This window comes from Callorhinus ursinus, unplaced genomic scaffold, assembly GCF_003265705.2.
Source record: "Callorhinus ursinus isolate GAN/ISIS: 27379988/994484 unplaced genomic scaffold, GSC_fseal_2.0 scaffold73, whole genome shotgun sequence".
Classification (NCBI taxonomy): Eukaryota; Metazoa; Chordata; class Mammalia; order Carnivora; family Otariidae; genus Callorhinus; species Callorhinus ursinus.
In genome coordinates this window covers 3721548-3735624 of record NW_027397135.1, presented here as the reverse complement: position 1 = coordinate 3735624, position 14077 = coordinate 3721548, and the positions used below count along the sequence as shown (strand labels likewise).

At 43.0% G+C, this 14077-nt stretch overlaps 1 protein-coding gene across 3 annotated transcripts in view; it reads left to right on the top strand.

Annotated features, from left to right (window-relative positions):
* GLI3 (GLI family zinc finger 3) overlaps positions 1-14077 on the top strand; it is a 267733-nt gene that overhangs the window by 163495 nt on the left and 90161 nt on the right. The window lies entirely within an intron of this gene.

Sequence of the window (14077 nt, the reverse complement as noted above, 5' to 3'; positions counted from 1 at the left end):
TAGGGGAGCCTGGGTGGCTCAGTCGGTGAAGCATCTGCCTTCATCTCGGGTCATGATCCCAGGGTCCTGGGATCGAGCCCTGTGTTGGCATTGGGCTCCCTGCTCAGGGGGGGAGTCTGCTTCTCCCTCTCCCTCCACCCCTTCCCCCCCGCTCATGCTCTTTCTTTCTTTCTCTCTCAAATAAATAAATGTTAAAAAAAACCACAAAATTTATCAGGGATCTGTTCACCCTTTGGGTGAACATGGGTTCTGTATGAATCCATTCTTTTGCACATGAGCATCTTGACTCGAACAAGCAGGTGGGGTATGCTGTCCCTAACTGGGAGCCTGCATTTTCTTGATCATGTGTCTGGAAGTAGTTTTGACTTGGAGGTTCCCAAATGAATACCTAAGAATTTGTTAGAAGTTTTCATCTGTGATGAAAACTGTATGCAGTATAAATACTTCTTTATACACAGAAGCTCTTCCTTCATGAACTGGGGAAGGCCCCAGACAGTGGGGCTAGGGAGCGGTTCTGGTTCCTTGAGATCCACTTCTTTCTTTGATGGGCCTGGTTTGAACTGGGCTCTTGGTGTCTGATCTTTGGAATGGTCGTAAACTGTGGGCCACAGACTTTCTGTGAGGGGCCCTCACCAGCCTCCTCTTTGGCAAAGAAGTGCATTCACTCTGTGGGGTCAAGGTTCTTCTTCAGACAGGGAGGATTGGTCGGGAAGGTGGGAGTTACCTCTTTTGGCTAGAAGAGGCACTTTCTCCTTGGAGTGGGCTCTGAAAACAGATCCCCCAATGAGCTGAAACACAGCTGCCATGATACTTCGTATGTGACACAACTAAACGTCTCTCACAAGTAGGGCCAGATTACAGTTTCGCTCAGTAATCACCTCTGAGCACACCCCAATATGATGTTGGTTGTATTAGCCCATCATAATGGTCTTTTCTTGGGTTTCAAAGTATAATTTCAGAAAATTCAAATAGAACTCCATTGGCATATGGCTTCTGATGATCCTCTTCTTAAAACCAGTTTATGAGTTATTTTCAAAAATACATGTAGACCTCAGTTAAGTTCCATTCTCCGCTCTGCCACAAATTAACTGGCTCCTTGAACTTTCCCTGACCTCTCTGGGCCTCTTTGTTTTTATCTGTGAAATAAAATAGTTGAATAAATGATCTGTCAGATTCCTTCTTAATACCCCATAGTTATGGGCAAGTTTAGGTTGGTTCATTGTTTTCCCCTTGTGTGTGGACACTTAGAATAGGAATAGACCATGAAAACATAATGGCCCCAATATGTATGTGCCCTCATGTCATTTTTGTCTCCTGCTTCTGTTTCCTTATGGGAAGATCTGCTGAGAGAGTCTTGCCCACACCCAGGACATGGCTCCCTCCCTATTTCTCCTACTGGCCAAGGGATGCTTTGCAACTCCCTATGCCGTCAGCACAGAGAGCCATTTGAACAGAAATTCAGACAGGTTGCCTTTGGAATGAAGAGGTCTCTGGTTTTAGTAAGAGCCTCAGTAATGTCAAAAGATAAATGTATTTAAGCATACATGCACATATTTGTGTTTGGTTTGGGGTAGTTTTCCTTTGTGTTTAAGATCATAGACTGGGTTTGAATCCAGCTTAGGTATTTAGGTGTTTGTCTTTATGCAAGCCCAATTTCATTATCCAATCCCATTTTATATCAAGAACTCCATGACGGAGCAGATACATAGCACTTAAACCATGTTTGCCATGGCACAGGTGTTTGACAAATGGCAGAATTACCCAAAACGTATCTGTTCTATTACCCTATTTGTCTACTCTAAGTTGTACATCCTTTCCCACTTCTGAAATTGGAACGTATCTTACAATCTGTAGTGTTTCACAAGTCGCTGTTGGTGAAGACGTGGTTGTGAGGAGGTTTCAGGGATCTCTGAATAAAATTATTTTGCCTTATATTTTCCTTTTTGTGCAAGTGCTAGTGTGAGGCATGATAAAATGTATGTAAGTAAGTCTCAGAGACTTCTTTTTAAGTGTAAGTGGAAAGTGGTAAGTATTGTCATTCTTAGTGGGACCTAAAATAATGTTGCTTCTTTAGATCAATAGCATCTTAGCTTTGATGAAATACAGTGTATCTCATATGTAGCACATATAGATTGTATCTGTAGGTATGTAGTCAGCAGGGAAAAAACTGTTTCATCGTCAAGTTAGTTTTTTCCCCCCAAGAGCAGAGCCAATTTTTCCTAAGGGTTATAATAATGGACCTGGTTGCAGGACTATAAAGTTAAAATGTAGACAATGTTTGGGAAATGCTACAAAATGCAAGGGAGGACAGCTTCAGCCTAGAACAGTATAAAGGAGGGAAGCAAGTGTTGGGTGCTGGTTATGTTGGTGTATTTGTGCAGATGCATAGCATAGGCTCTCCGAGGGTAAGACTTCATGATTAATGGTGTTTATTCTTGACAGAAGCCTCCTTTATTTATCTGCAATACAGTTTAGCGATTTTATCAGGCACCTGAATGAAAAATATTCAGTCATACCAATATTGCAGTGTAAATTGAGTAGAGTCACTTTTTATTATATCTTTCTGCCTTATCATCTGCACAGTAATTTTCTAGCGGAGGTTTGATATGGAAAGACTGGATTTAGCTGTATGTACTTGACACAAAGCCTCTTCAATTTCCCCTAAAAGTTCAGGCTGCTCTTAGAAATGTGTGTGTGTCTGTGTGTCTCTGTGTGTATAATATATAAACCCTCCCTCTTATCCAAGCAATTTCAGGATTTGAAAGAATAAAGATAAAATGCACAAACCTGGATTGGAAAAGTGTTGTTAATATAAAAATACCTAATAGCTGTGAACTCACTGGTAAAAAAGCTCCTTTAGTGGTTAAGCTGTGGCTCAGTTCTGAGCCTTTGGCATGGCTACGCGGTCCCACTTTTTTCCAGTCGATCACCATCCAAATCCAATCAGCGTACAACCAGACCCTTTCATTTCTCCTGGGAGTAACACCAAGGTTGATGTCCAGAGTGGCCCAGGGGAGACATTAGTCGCTGTGGTGATGGAAAAACGCCATCCCAGACAGGGAGAAAGGAAAGAAAATGAGATCTCATTTGTGGGACACTCAAGTGAAGATTCCCTAAAATTTCAACCAAATTTTATTCAAGTGACAGACTTTATAACATTAGATGTCAGAGCAAATCGGTGGCAGACAGGGACAAGTGATTTGAATCATAGAAAAATTTGGATTGTGGGACCAAAGAGACTTTTTCAGCCTGGTGGGGAGAATGGAAATCATCTCTGCTGAAGGCTCACATTTTACCATTGAGCAAAGTAAATCCCAAGGAGCCGTTAGCAGTAAGTGTGTGGTCCTAGGCACCGGTTCTCTAAGGGTAAGAATATCAAGTAATTCCAGCACATCAGTTAGACCTTTCTGTTCCCTTCAGTCTGTCCCCACTGTGGCATCAGAACAGTGGCTTTCACTGGGAAGAAGGGGATGCAGGGGGAGACCTTGTGGGCCCTTTTCCAGGGGCCAGGCTCCTTGACTGTGTTTCCGTGGTGTTCCTCCGGATGCCTGGGGCAACGGGCTCTGAAGCCAGGAGAGCTAGAGCCCTCGGGAGGTTCTTCTCTCCTTACAGGGAAGGGAATGCTTCCTTTCCACTGAGGACTGTAGACAAATTGTTCCCCAGTATGTTAGATGTATTCCTTTGCCATATTTAATTTATTTTCGAAAAGTTTGATTGATACCTTCCCAGCGGTTAAAATTCTGGAATATTGAGAAGTGTACTGGGATATAAAGTCTTAGCACGTAGTAGAGTCCTGCAACGTTCGTTGCCAGTTAAATCTAAATAGCCTGCCAAATAAAGAGGGACCATTTTAACTTTACTAGGCCAGAGGGCCCTAGCAAATCTTGGGGATCTTATTCTGGAGGACAGCCATTTAGATAATTAATAATCACTCCTTGATGGACGTCCCTGTTATCCCTTAAAATAAGGATAATTGCAAGAACGATGGAAAGTATGAGTCAAAGAGCCTAAGAGACAACCCTGAAAACACTCTAGTCAGAGGTTGATAGTAATAATAATTATTAGGAGGATTTGTAATGGGGATGGAATATGGGAAACGTCCATCCACACCGGCTAGTGGAAGACCAGCCTAAGCTCAGCATGCCAGAAGGCTGCTGAGAAAGGGGTATTCTAGCAGGTTCTTGAAGCAACCTATCAAAACAGAAATTAAAACAGAAGCCTCATCCTCTTCTTGGCTCAGATTTCCAGATGCACCCTTGTCTTTGGTATAAATCTCCCCCATACCACCTGCAAGAGGACCCAACTTGAAGCAAGGATTAAACTGTGGGAACCTAACTTCCTCTTTCTAGTTATTTCCATGCGGTATCAAAAGCCTCTTGCTCCATGACCTCTCACTTAAATAACAGATCCTGGCTTGGGGCTCTCAAGACGTTTAAAGTATCTCTTTCCCTTAAATTATTGAAATTTCCAGGTAAATGATAGAAGCACAGCCTTGTTTGTTGGGTTGGTTAAGTCTAGCGGTTCTAATTGAATTTCTTGTATGTACTTTATGGTCCTTTTTGGGTATCACAGTTCAAACCCAAAAGTTCCTCCCGAAGGGTGACATGGTTGCTAGGACTCCACGTTATTAGAAAACCTAACAGCTGGGTGAGCTCATGCCACGTGGCCCAGGGTTTTTCTGGATTCTCTTAGTTCACAGGACTTAGGCCTGTGCTGAGTCACCTACACTATTGTCTTCCAGTATCTTTCTATTTTGCTCTCTGTTTTCTTTTTGGAAAAGAACACTACATTGCCACTTTGAATGCTGCTTTTGGATAGAATTGGTAATTCATTAGATTCCAAAAAAAATTAGGTCTGTTAGAGTGAACGGAAAATTGGCAGGAATGTCAGAGAAATCAGACTTGGAAATTTTTGTCACCCCCCCCAATTTTTTTTCTTTTCTCATAGCAATGAGTTTTTGAACGAAAACCAAGAATCACCATGCCCTTGAGTTTACTTTTAGAGAGAAGAAAGCCTGTGCATTTTACTGAGGTCGGGTAAAGTCAGTAGTTTATTTGCTATGTTAAAAGAGGTGAGGTGGGGTGCTTCTAAATGATACCAGGGGTGTCAAATAGTTGAGTAGGGGAGAGCAGCCCCCTCCCTGTAGGGTCCTAAGAAGTCGGTACACAAGGAGGCCACGAAAACTGGGTGACCTTGGCCTTACGCAACCCAGAGCTCTACCAGTAACAAGCTGCAGCAAGGAAGGTGTTGGTTGTAGGGACCAACATTTACTGAGACCTTCCCATGGGACAGGCACCAGGCTCAATGCTCTCCGAATACTTTCTTATTAAGAGTTCAACACTACGGCACTGCTTTGTTTCCATCCAGGCCTAAAGATCTGGGAGCAAAGCGGACTTTGAAAGATCTGGTTCACCCAGCACCAAATCTGTCATAGGGCTTGCGACCTCGACGTGTTTGCGTGCACTACCTGCTACAGGGAGAAACGGAGGGTGGGGGCGTGTGGAGCAGTGAGACAGGAAGGCCCCTGGACCCCTGGCTGGGCCTGGCTGGACTGTCCTCCCCTGTCGCCTCCCCCCCCCCCCGGAGAAAGAGAGAGCATCCACAGGCAAAGGTGACTGTTCAAAGGGACAACCTGTTGTGTTAGGGAAGGAGGGGAGAAAAGGAGAGTGTTCATTTGCTGTGTCAACAGAAACCCGTTGGGAAGCTCTCTAGAAAACAGGGCCCCATGAAATGTCCCAGAAGCTGACCTCTGAGAACAGCTCTAAGTCCCTCCATCTGCCAGGCGTCGGGTTAGGAAAAGAATCGCAGATGGACGTCAGAACTTGTGTCCTGGGGAGCCAGAGTGGTTTTCTCATCGAAGCAGTATTTCTGTGGACTTTGTGAAGGAAGATACAACATACTAGTTCTTCTAACAATTAGTCCTATATTTACGTTGATCCTATTATATATATGATCTACTAATATATAACATGGAAGTTACGTGTTAAAATATATAATTATATATAGTATTAATACTAAAACCACATAATGTTAAGTTTTTAAAACGATCTTATTTTTCTCACAAACTATACTAATTGAGGCAAGAAGATAAAGAAGATGGTTTTTCATCTTTATTACACATTGGAAAAAGAAGTACACCTTTATATGGAATATTCGGAGTCTATTAGGACAACAAAAGAGAGTTGCAAAAAATAATAATTTAAATATACTCCACATTCATGGAACTGAAATATTCAAAACTGGTGACCAGTTATTTAGAAACTGGTTTGTCAGCTACCATTCGGAGCAGAGATCCTGCCTCCCCTACGAGTTCTCTCTCTTCTGCCCTTGTTTGTAAAGTGTTACAGACACGCATGGGGCTTCTTTATCCAAGAGCCAGGACAGAAAGAAGACTCATGCCATGGGATGTGGTCATTTAGCTCCAAGTGTTTATATGAACCAGTAGTATGTTTGTCACAAACCCTTTTTAGAACAGTGCATCGTATGTTGTAGTTACTTGAATGGACTTTCTTTTTTATTTTATTTTACTTTTTTATTTGAGTACAGTTGACCCACAATGTTACATTAGTTTCAGGTGCACAGTGTTGTGATTGGACAGCTCTGTACATTATGCGGTGCTCATCACGAGTGTAGCCACCCTGTGGTCCCAATGCAACATAATTATAATACCATCAACTATATTCCCTTGGCTGTGCCTTTTGAATGGCCTTACTTCTAAATTCTTTGACATTTTTCCTGACCTTGAAGTCTCAGTCTGTTAACGTAGAATTGTATTTCTAGAATGGAATGGAGGTAAATTTTGTCAAATTATTTTTTGCAGTCTTCTCAGGGGGGGACAAAATCAAATTTAGCCACAAACAATTGCGTTATTCACGTGACACAAATGTATTGATGTAGAACACCATTTCAGTTGTGGAAGGAGATGATTGACAGGGACTGGAAATACTCGCTTGGCCTCTTCCTTTGATTGGCTGAGCAGGGCCTTCCCCCCCCCTCCACCCCAGAAGTATCATACAGAAGCCCATCGTCCATAGCTTACTTTGAATTTACACTAATGCATCAACTACACTATCTGCCTATCTCTGCTTAACAGCAGTAAATATGTTATTATTTATGGTATTTTCTTAAGCATCAGTAATTTGCAAATTTTGAAAAATACACATATATATGTATTTGATTATCTGAATTGAATGGAAATGGTTGAAACCACTGTAGAAAATATCGATATATTTGACACATGTGAATGGGTGTATCCTTTTTTTAAAAAATGGTAATAGGACACAAACAGAAAAGCACACAAAATGTACACATATGGCTCAATGAAGTATAATGAGTTATTACAGAGTGAAAACCTCTAACCACTAACCAAGTCTAGAAATAGAACACCAGCATCCCAGAAGCCCTCCTACACTTACCCACATACCCAGAGGTAAACATTATCCTGACTATCCTAAGGGTAACGTTGAGGTCTGTCTGTTACTGACCTTTACGTAAGTGGGATCATACAGTATATTAGACTCTTTCTGTGTCAGGCTTCTTTCAGTCCCCATTATGTTTACGAGATTTTCCACATTGCAGTTTGTTCATTTTCATAGCTATTCACTGTTTTGTGGTATGAATCATTTACTCATTCTCCTGTTTGCTTGAAGATTTTATTTTATTTATTTTTTAAAGGTTAATTTATTTATTAAATCAGAGAGAGAGAGAGCACACGCAGGGGGAGTGGCAGGCAGAGGGAGAAGCAGGCTTCCCCCAGCAAGGAGCCCGATGCAGGACTCGATCCCAGGACCTTAGGATCAATCACGACCCGAGCTAAAGGCAGCTGATTAACTGGCTGAGCCACTCAGGCATCCTGAAGATTTTATTTCTTAAAGTAATATCTATACCCAGCATGGGGCTCAAACTCACAACCCAGAGATCAAGAGTTGCAGGCTCTACCCAGGGAGCCAGCCAGGTGCCCCGCCCATTCTACTGTTGATAGATACTTTGGTTGTTTGTAGTTTAAACATGCATGAGTAACGCTGCTCTGAACAGTCTTAGAGATTGTGGGACTTGTGCACACACCACTGTTGTGGCTACACCAAGGAAAGGAATGGCCAGATCATAGGGTGTGCATTTACTTGCGTTCATTATGCCCAACTGTTTTCCAAAGAGGCTGTGACAGCTCATAAGTACGCACGTTGCTGGAAAGTTCCTGTTGCTCCAAATCCTCATCAATACTTGGCACCGCCCCCTCTTTTTAATTTTAGCCATTCTGTGGATGTTTAATGATCCCTCATGATGGCTTTCATCTGCTCTGCACTGATTGGCGATTTTATGTACAGTCTGTTAGAAGAGACTAGAGAAACCTTTTAATATTGAGGGAGAAAGTGTAATTCAAAGTATACTTTTATTTGTGTAAGAAGTGCATTATGCCTGAAAAAATGCTGATACTAAATACATTGAAATATTGGCATTGGTTAGATCCAAAGAGCTTGGACATTAGGAATAACTGTTCTTTAGTGTTCGTTTAAAATAACCTCAACTTTTCCATTTATGGTTGTAAACTCCTCAGACATAAATAGAGAATAAAAACACGAAAGTCATTCTTAAAAATCCTTTGAAATGACGTTTTACCGTTAAAATAAGTATTTCTCTCTCGTGTTTTGTTAGAGGGATTAGCCTTAGCTCTGAAATTTTATATGTAAGATAACTCAGCACGCTGCATTAATGTGCACAACAAGCAATATTCTAACCTTCCTCTTCAGTGGCCACTTCCATTCAAATCCTATCTACATTTTGTAGTGCAGTTCACATCCCATATTTTTGGTAACCAACATGCATCCTGGAAGCCTCTCGTCGGTGCCTTCTGATGCATCAGATAGCACTCACTCTTAGACACTCGTGTGTATGTGCCTTTCATCCTGTTTGGCTATAAACTCTTTGAAAGCAGGGACTAAACGATCGTGTGTTTACTGAAATTCCTCCAAGTTCTGAAATCATAAGGGATTCTTAGTAAGTGGCTCTTCCATAAAAATACATGTCAAATGAACAGATCATTGAAATATTCATCAGTGTAGTTATGCGTGTAGCTTCTAAAAACAGAAATGCGACATACAAGTTTGTAAAAGACTAGAGTCAGTTCCACCTCCATGGGAGCATGTTTAATGGAGCAGGTGTTTACACAGGGGTGGACAAGGTTAAAGGCCCCCAAAGTGATAGTGGACTCTAGCGGTGACCACCCCTCATCTGAAGGGGCCCACAGAGGGAAAAGTGGCTCAGCGAAGGCTAGTGCCCCGGAAGGGATCACGCTTGCGCAGCCACGGCCGTGGGGATCGGAATGCCACCAGCAGAGCTCCAGCCAGCGAGAGGAGGTGAGCAGAATGGATGCCTCGACTCTTCCCTCCACCACCAGCTCATTACTTGACTCCAGAGGGAGGCTCAGCACGCTGAGTCAGGCACAACCATCTGTACGTTTCAGGGTCACAGGATGCTTCTGGGGCAGAGGTTATCTGGAAGCTCGCCTTGAAGAGAGGGAGAGATCAAGTCCAGGACTCTGCAGCATAATAGCTGTGGGTGTTTTTGTTTTTTCCTTCACTGGATGGAAAGATAATTTTTATTATACATTTTGATTTATTAAAATTGCACTTATTGAATAATTAATTAGTTGGTTAAAAATACATTATAAGGGATGACTCCCCTTTGTTCTCTGTTAGGCCACATCTTGAATATGAAGCGTATCTACTTGTTAGACAAAGAACAAAATTAAACAGAAAATAAACTTGTTATGTAAAAAACCCCGATATTTCAGTCCTCAGGTAGTTGGAGCCCTCATGCGAAGATGCAAGGAGTATGTGTACATTTCCAGTGTCCCAAGCAATGTGAAAGCAATTGTAATAATCCAGCATATAGGCCTGGTTTAATGCTCTCATAATGGGTAATGCAGGTGATTAAATACTATGATTTTAATCTTGGCATTTTAGTAACCCAATACGATAGATGAAAAGGCAGTAACAAATTAGATTATATAATGATATTTCATTCTAACCAAGAAGTCCAGTTATTCTCCGCAATATGTGGTTTTGTTTTTTAAGTTTATCATGGTATAGTGTTAAAAAATGCTCTAATAAGAATCCTCTACTCTCTTCATTGTAATCTGTTTTCATGACCGTGTAAAAAAGAAAATAATCTGAAGTCAAATTATCTCCACAAATACAACTTTATTATTGCTTCATTGGCTTTTGGGAGGACACCAAGATGATCCCCACCTTCTGTCTTGTCTGGAACTGTACTTCATTAATCTGTTGGGCAATACGGAGACAACACGACAGCCCTCACTGGTCTTCCTGGCCTGGGAAGAACAGATGGGTGGAAATAGGAGCGGGGCCGACAACCCTGAGTGGGCGTGCCGGGCCCGGCATGCCTGAGCCACCGTGCAGAGGTGATAAGACGTCAGGTGCTCTCCTCCACTGCGTCCTGACAACCCTCGCAGTTTGGGCATCTGCTTCCCGGACGGTAGTGTGTATGATTTAATTTGGAGAGTCACAGGCATATTTCTATACTCTGGCTACAACATAAATCGCACGGCATCTCTGTTCTTCGTGCAGTTCCAAGTGTCCAGTGGTCTTCCCAGAATGTCTGTGTTGGTTTTTTCTCTCCGTTGTCTGTGCCACGTTCAGTGACCGGGCCATGTACGACCCCAGAACCGGGAGAGAGCAGAAAGCTACAAAGGCAGAGAAAGGCACAGAAGGCCAACTGTAATCTTCAATTCCATCTCCGTGTATCTACTAAAAATACAAACCAAGAAAGAGATGGGCTTCTAATTTCTTTTCCTGGCAGTACTGTAATCCTCAGTGAAGATCTGTAGCGAGCTTGGTAAAGTTTATGACGGTTTGTGAAATAACCTATGTCGTTTATATGGAAAATTCTGTGGGTGCTTTTTCCATCCCTCCCCCCTCCCCTTCCTTCAACAGAATCCATCCCTCTTGTCATAATCTTCAGCTTGGCTTCCATACAGCTGTGACCCCTGTCACCTGTTACATTTAAAGAACCTGACCTGCTCTCTCCAATTTGTTTTACTGTTTAAAACAAAATAACCGATAAATGAGCTAGCCGCCAAGAATTGGGAACAGCAAGGAAATTGGAAATAAGTTTCCAGAAGTCTTGCCATGGGGACGTTTCTTTGTTGAGTTTAGAGTCATGCCCACAAACGAGTTTTGTTGGGTGGTTCTGGCAACCCCCGAGAACATCAACCACCACCGTTTACTGAGTACCCAGTGCACCTCAGCGGGGGCAGCCCCGGGAGGGAGCTATTGTTCCATTTTATGTATAACGCAACTTATCTTGAGTGACAGACTACATTCACATCCAGTTTCTTGCAAAGCTCCTGCATTTGATTACTGAGTTCATGTTTTAACCACCTCGTGTGGTTTCATGATTTTACCTGGAAATCCAAGGAGGTGTTTCCAGGGCTCTGTCAGGTTGGGGAGCAAAGCAAACTGGAATGCTTTCACCGTACAATTTGCTTTGAAAAGAGGGTTCCAATATTTTCAGTGTTTGAGAATCACATAGCATACCGTATTTGTCATCCCTAATATGCATGTGTGTATATTTATGTATATGTGTGGGCGTGTTTTTATATATATGTGTGTACATATATGTGCATACACACATGTACATATGTCTGTATCATATATGTGTATGTATTAGGAGTAGAACATGTTAGTATAATATGTATGTATGTGTGCATGCATCGAGCACTTATTTGATGCCAGGCTCAGTACATGAGGCTTTACTTAGATTAACTTGCCAAGCCCCCCAGGAGATAGGAATCCTCCCTGTTGTACTGGTACACACTAGGATAGGGTGGGCATTGCTTCTGAGTTCACAGAGCTAGCTGCTGTCCACATCAGTTCCCCTCCAGTGCCCGGACCCTTCCATGGTACCGCTGCTCCGGGGGTCCTGACTCACCTATCTCTGGAATTCCTGATGGGCGTTACCCTCACTGGGTAACCCTTATTCAGCATTTTCCTATTTGTATCCTGGGGATGGCTGGCCTTAGAGTACTAGATGGTTTGTTACTTTAGGGCAATTAATTAACTTAGAGCTTTCTTATTTGCATTCCCGTCTGAAGGCATGTCCTTCCCCGTTGTTTGGAAATAGGTGAAATAGGTTCCTGACTTCACTTCCGAGAGGAACCAGCCCTCTTCTCTGCTGTCGCTTCTTCTTGGAGTGTAAAGGAGGGTGGGGCCCTGGCGTCCTGTGGGGACACGGTGACCAGGCCGATTGCTCACTCATGGCTGCTCCTGGAACGGTTATCTTCAGTCCTTTTGTGGAAAAGGGCCGCGCAGAATTGAGGCCGGTGCATGGGTCAGACGACCTGGGGCCTGTGAGAGAAGGAAAGCCTCGCCTGTCTCCCGGCTTCCTTGTTTCTTTGGGATTGCTGAAAGCTGACCCCGCCTCTGTGATTTTCATGTTGTTCTGGATGCTGACTTTTTCTTTTTCCTGTGCATGATTCTTCAAAATGGAATCTAGGCCTCTAGGAATATTCTTACCTACCCTTGTCAACAATTCTGGGATTTCAGAAAAATTACAGGTTACGATTTTTGTCTAAAAGGAAAAAAAAAAACCCCAGTAAGATGTGCCACTGCCCTCACTGATGTTGAGTGCATTCTGTTGTGGTTCACAAGACGAGCTTATCTGGGAGCTAGCATCTCATAGAGTTCTGGAAATGTCTACTTTTCCACCTTTCTGCTCTGCTGGTCTCTCATCATAAATCTGCAAATAAATTTGTATTTTGTAGTAATTACTTTTGAATCGGACTGGAAAGATTGATTTTCCTTTCCAGTCGAAAGAAAATTAAGGAACTGGAGCATCCCCATGCTCTAAAGTAGCAACATATTTAAGTGGAACTTAGGATTGAACCAACAACACAGAGCTAACTTGTTCTGCCGTAAAGAGCTAAAATAGGAAGGCTAGTAGGTTGTGCTGATTTCTATGTAAGCATAAGTCATTTTACTAACTTCTGAGTGGGTATGGAAAGCCTCAAGTTGTTTTGAAAAGAAATAGCTCTTTTCAGGTGGCGAGTGCTTACTCTGCCCACATGTAAATTTAAAAAACTCTGGATTTTTATTTTCCTACACCAACAGAGGCATCCGAATAACAAATAAAAAGCCTTATTTTTTTTTTTAGTTCAAAGTGAAAAAGAGTAAGAAACAGCACGTGAGCAACACCCCCCCCCCCCATATTTCAACCTCTTATTTTCCACTGAGAGAAAATGTGTTACTGATCCGTGCCTTCATATATTTCAGTGTCTACACTGTGCACTTGGTGGGGCTGGCTGCTCCCGAGATTGTGTTCTGACAGGGTGATGGGGGCCAGCACCCAGCCTGGGCACACCTTTGCTTCAAGAGGCATGATGAGAAAATGCATCTCCCCTCCCTTCTCCCCTCCCTTTCATTTTGTGCTGAAAACCAGTGGCGTAAGAGGAATTTGCTGTGCTTGGTCGATCTGCCTCTATCACGGCCTCTCGATCCTGTGCCCGTCCCTTCTGGACGAGGAAGGGAGGCAGTTCACTGGATTATCCACACAATACATTTTCTATTAGAGAAGAAACAAGGCAGTGCCGGGTGGGGCTGGGGGTCGATGAGATCCACAAACTGGCCTTTCTGGAAACAGTGGTCCCCAGGGAAGGAATCCCTAGGAGCCATTCAGGCTGGGGCGGCAGCAAGGTGTGTTTTAGAATTTATCTTCATCAGCTCATTCGTTAGAACCAAGGCTCGATCAAACCCTCATTCTTTTCCAGCTTTGTAGCCCCAGGAGTACTTAATTCCTGGACGTGGCTAATCAGGAGGCACTTGAAAGATGAGTGGCAAGGGAAGGGCGCTGTCAGGGCTGGCTCATGGAAGGGAGGAGATGTCTTCCCAACGGTGAAGCCCAGATCTGGGAAACTGGTTTTACCCCCAACTGCAAGACCCTTGCAGTAAAGATTCAAGCACAGATATATGGTGTCTGATTGCACATTAATTCTTACAGACTTTTGCAGTTTGCATCCTTCCTTTATGGGCGACTCGCAGCAGGCGTTGGTGGTATAGTGGTG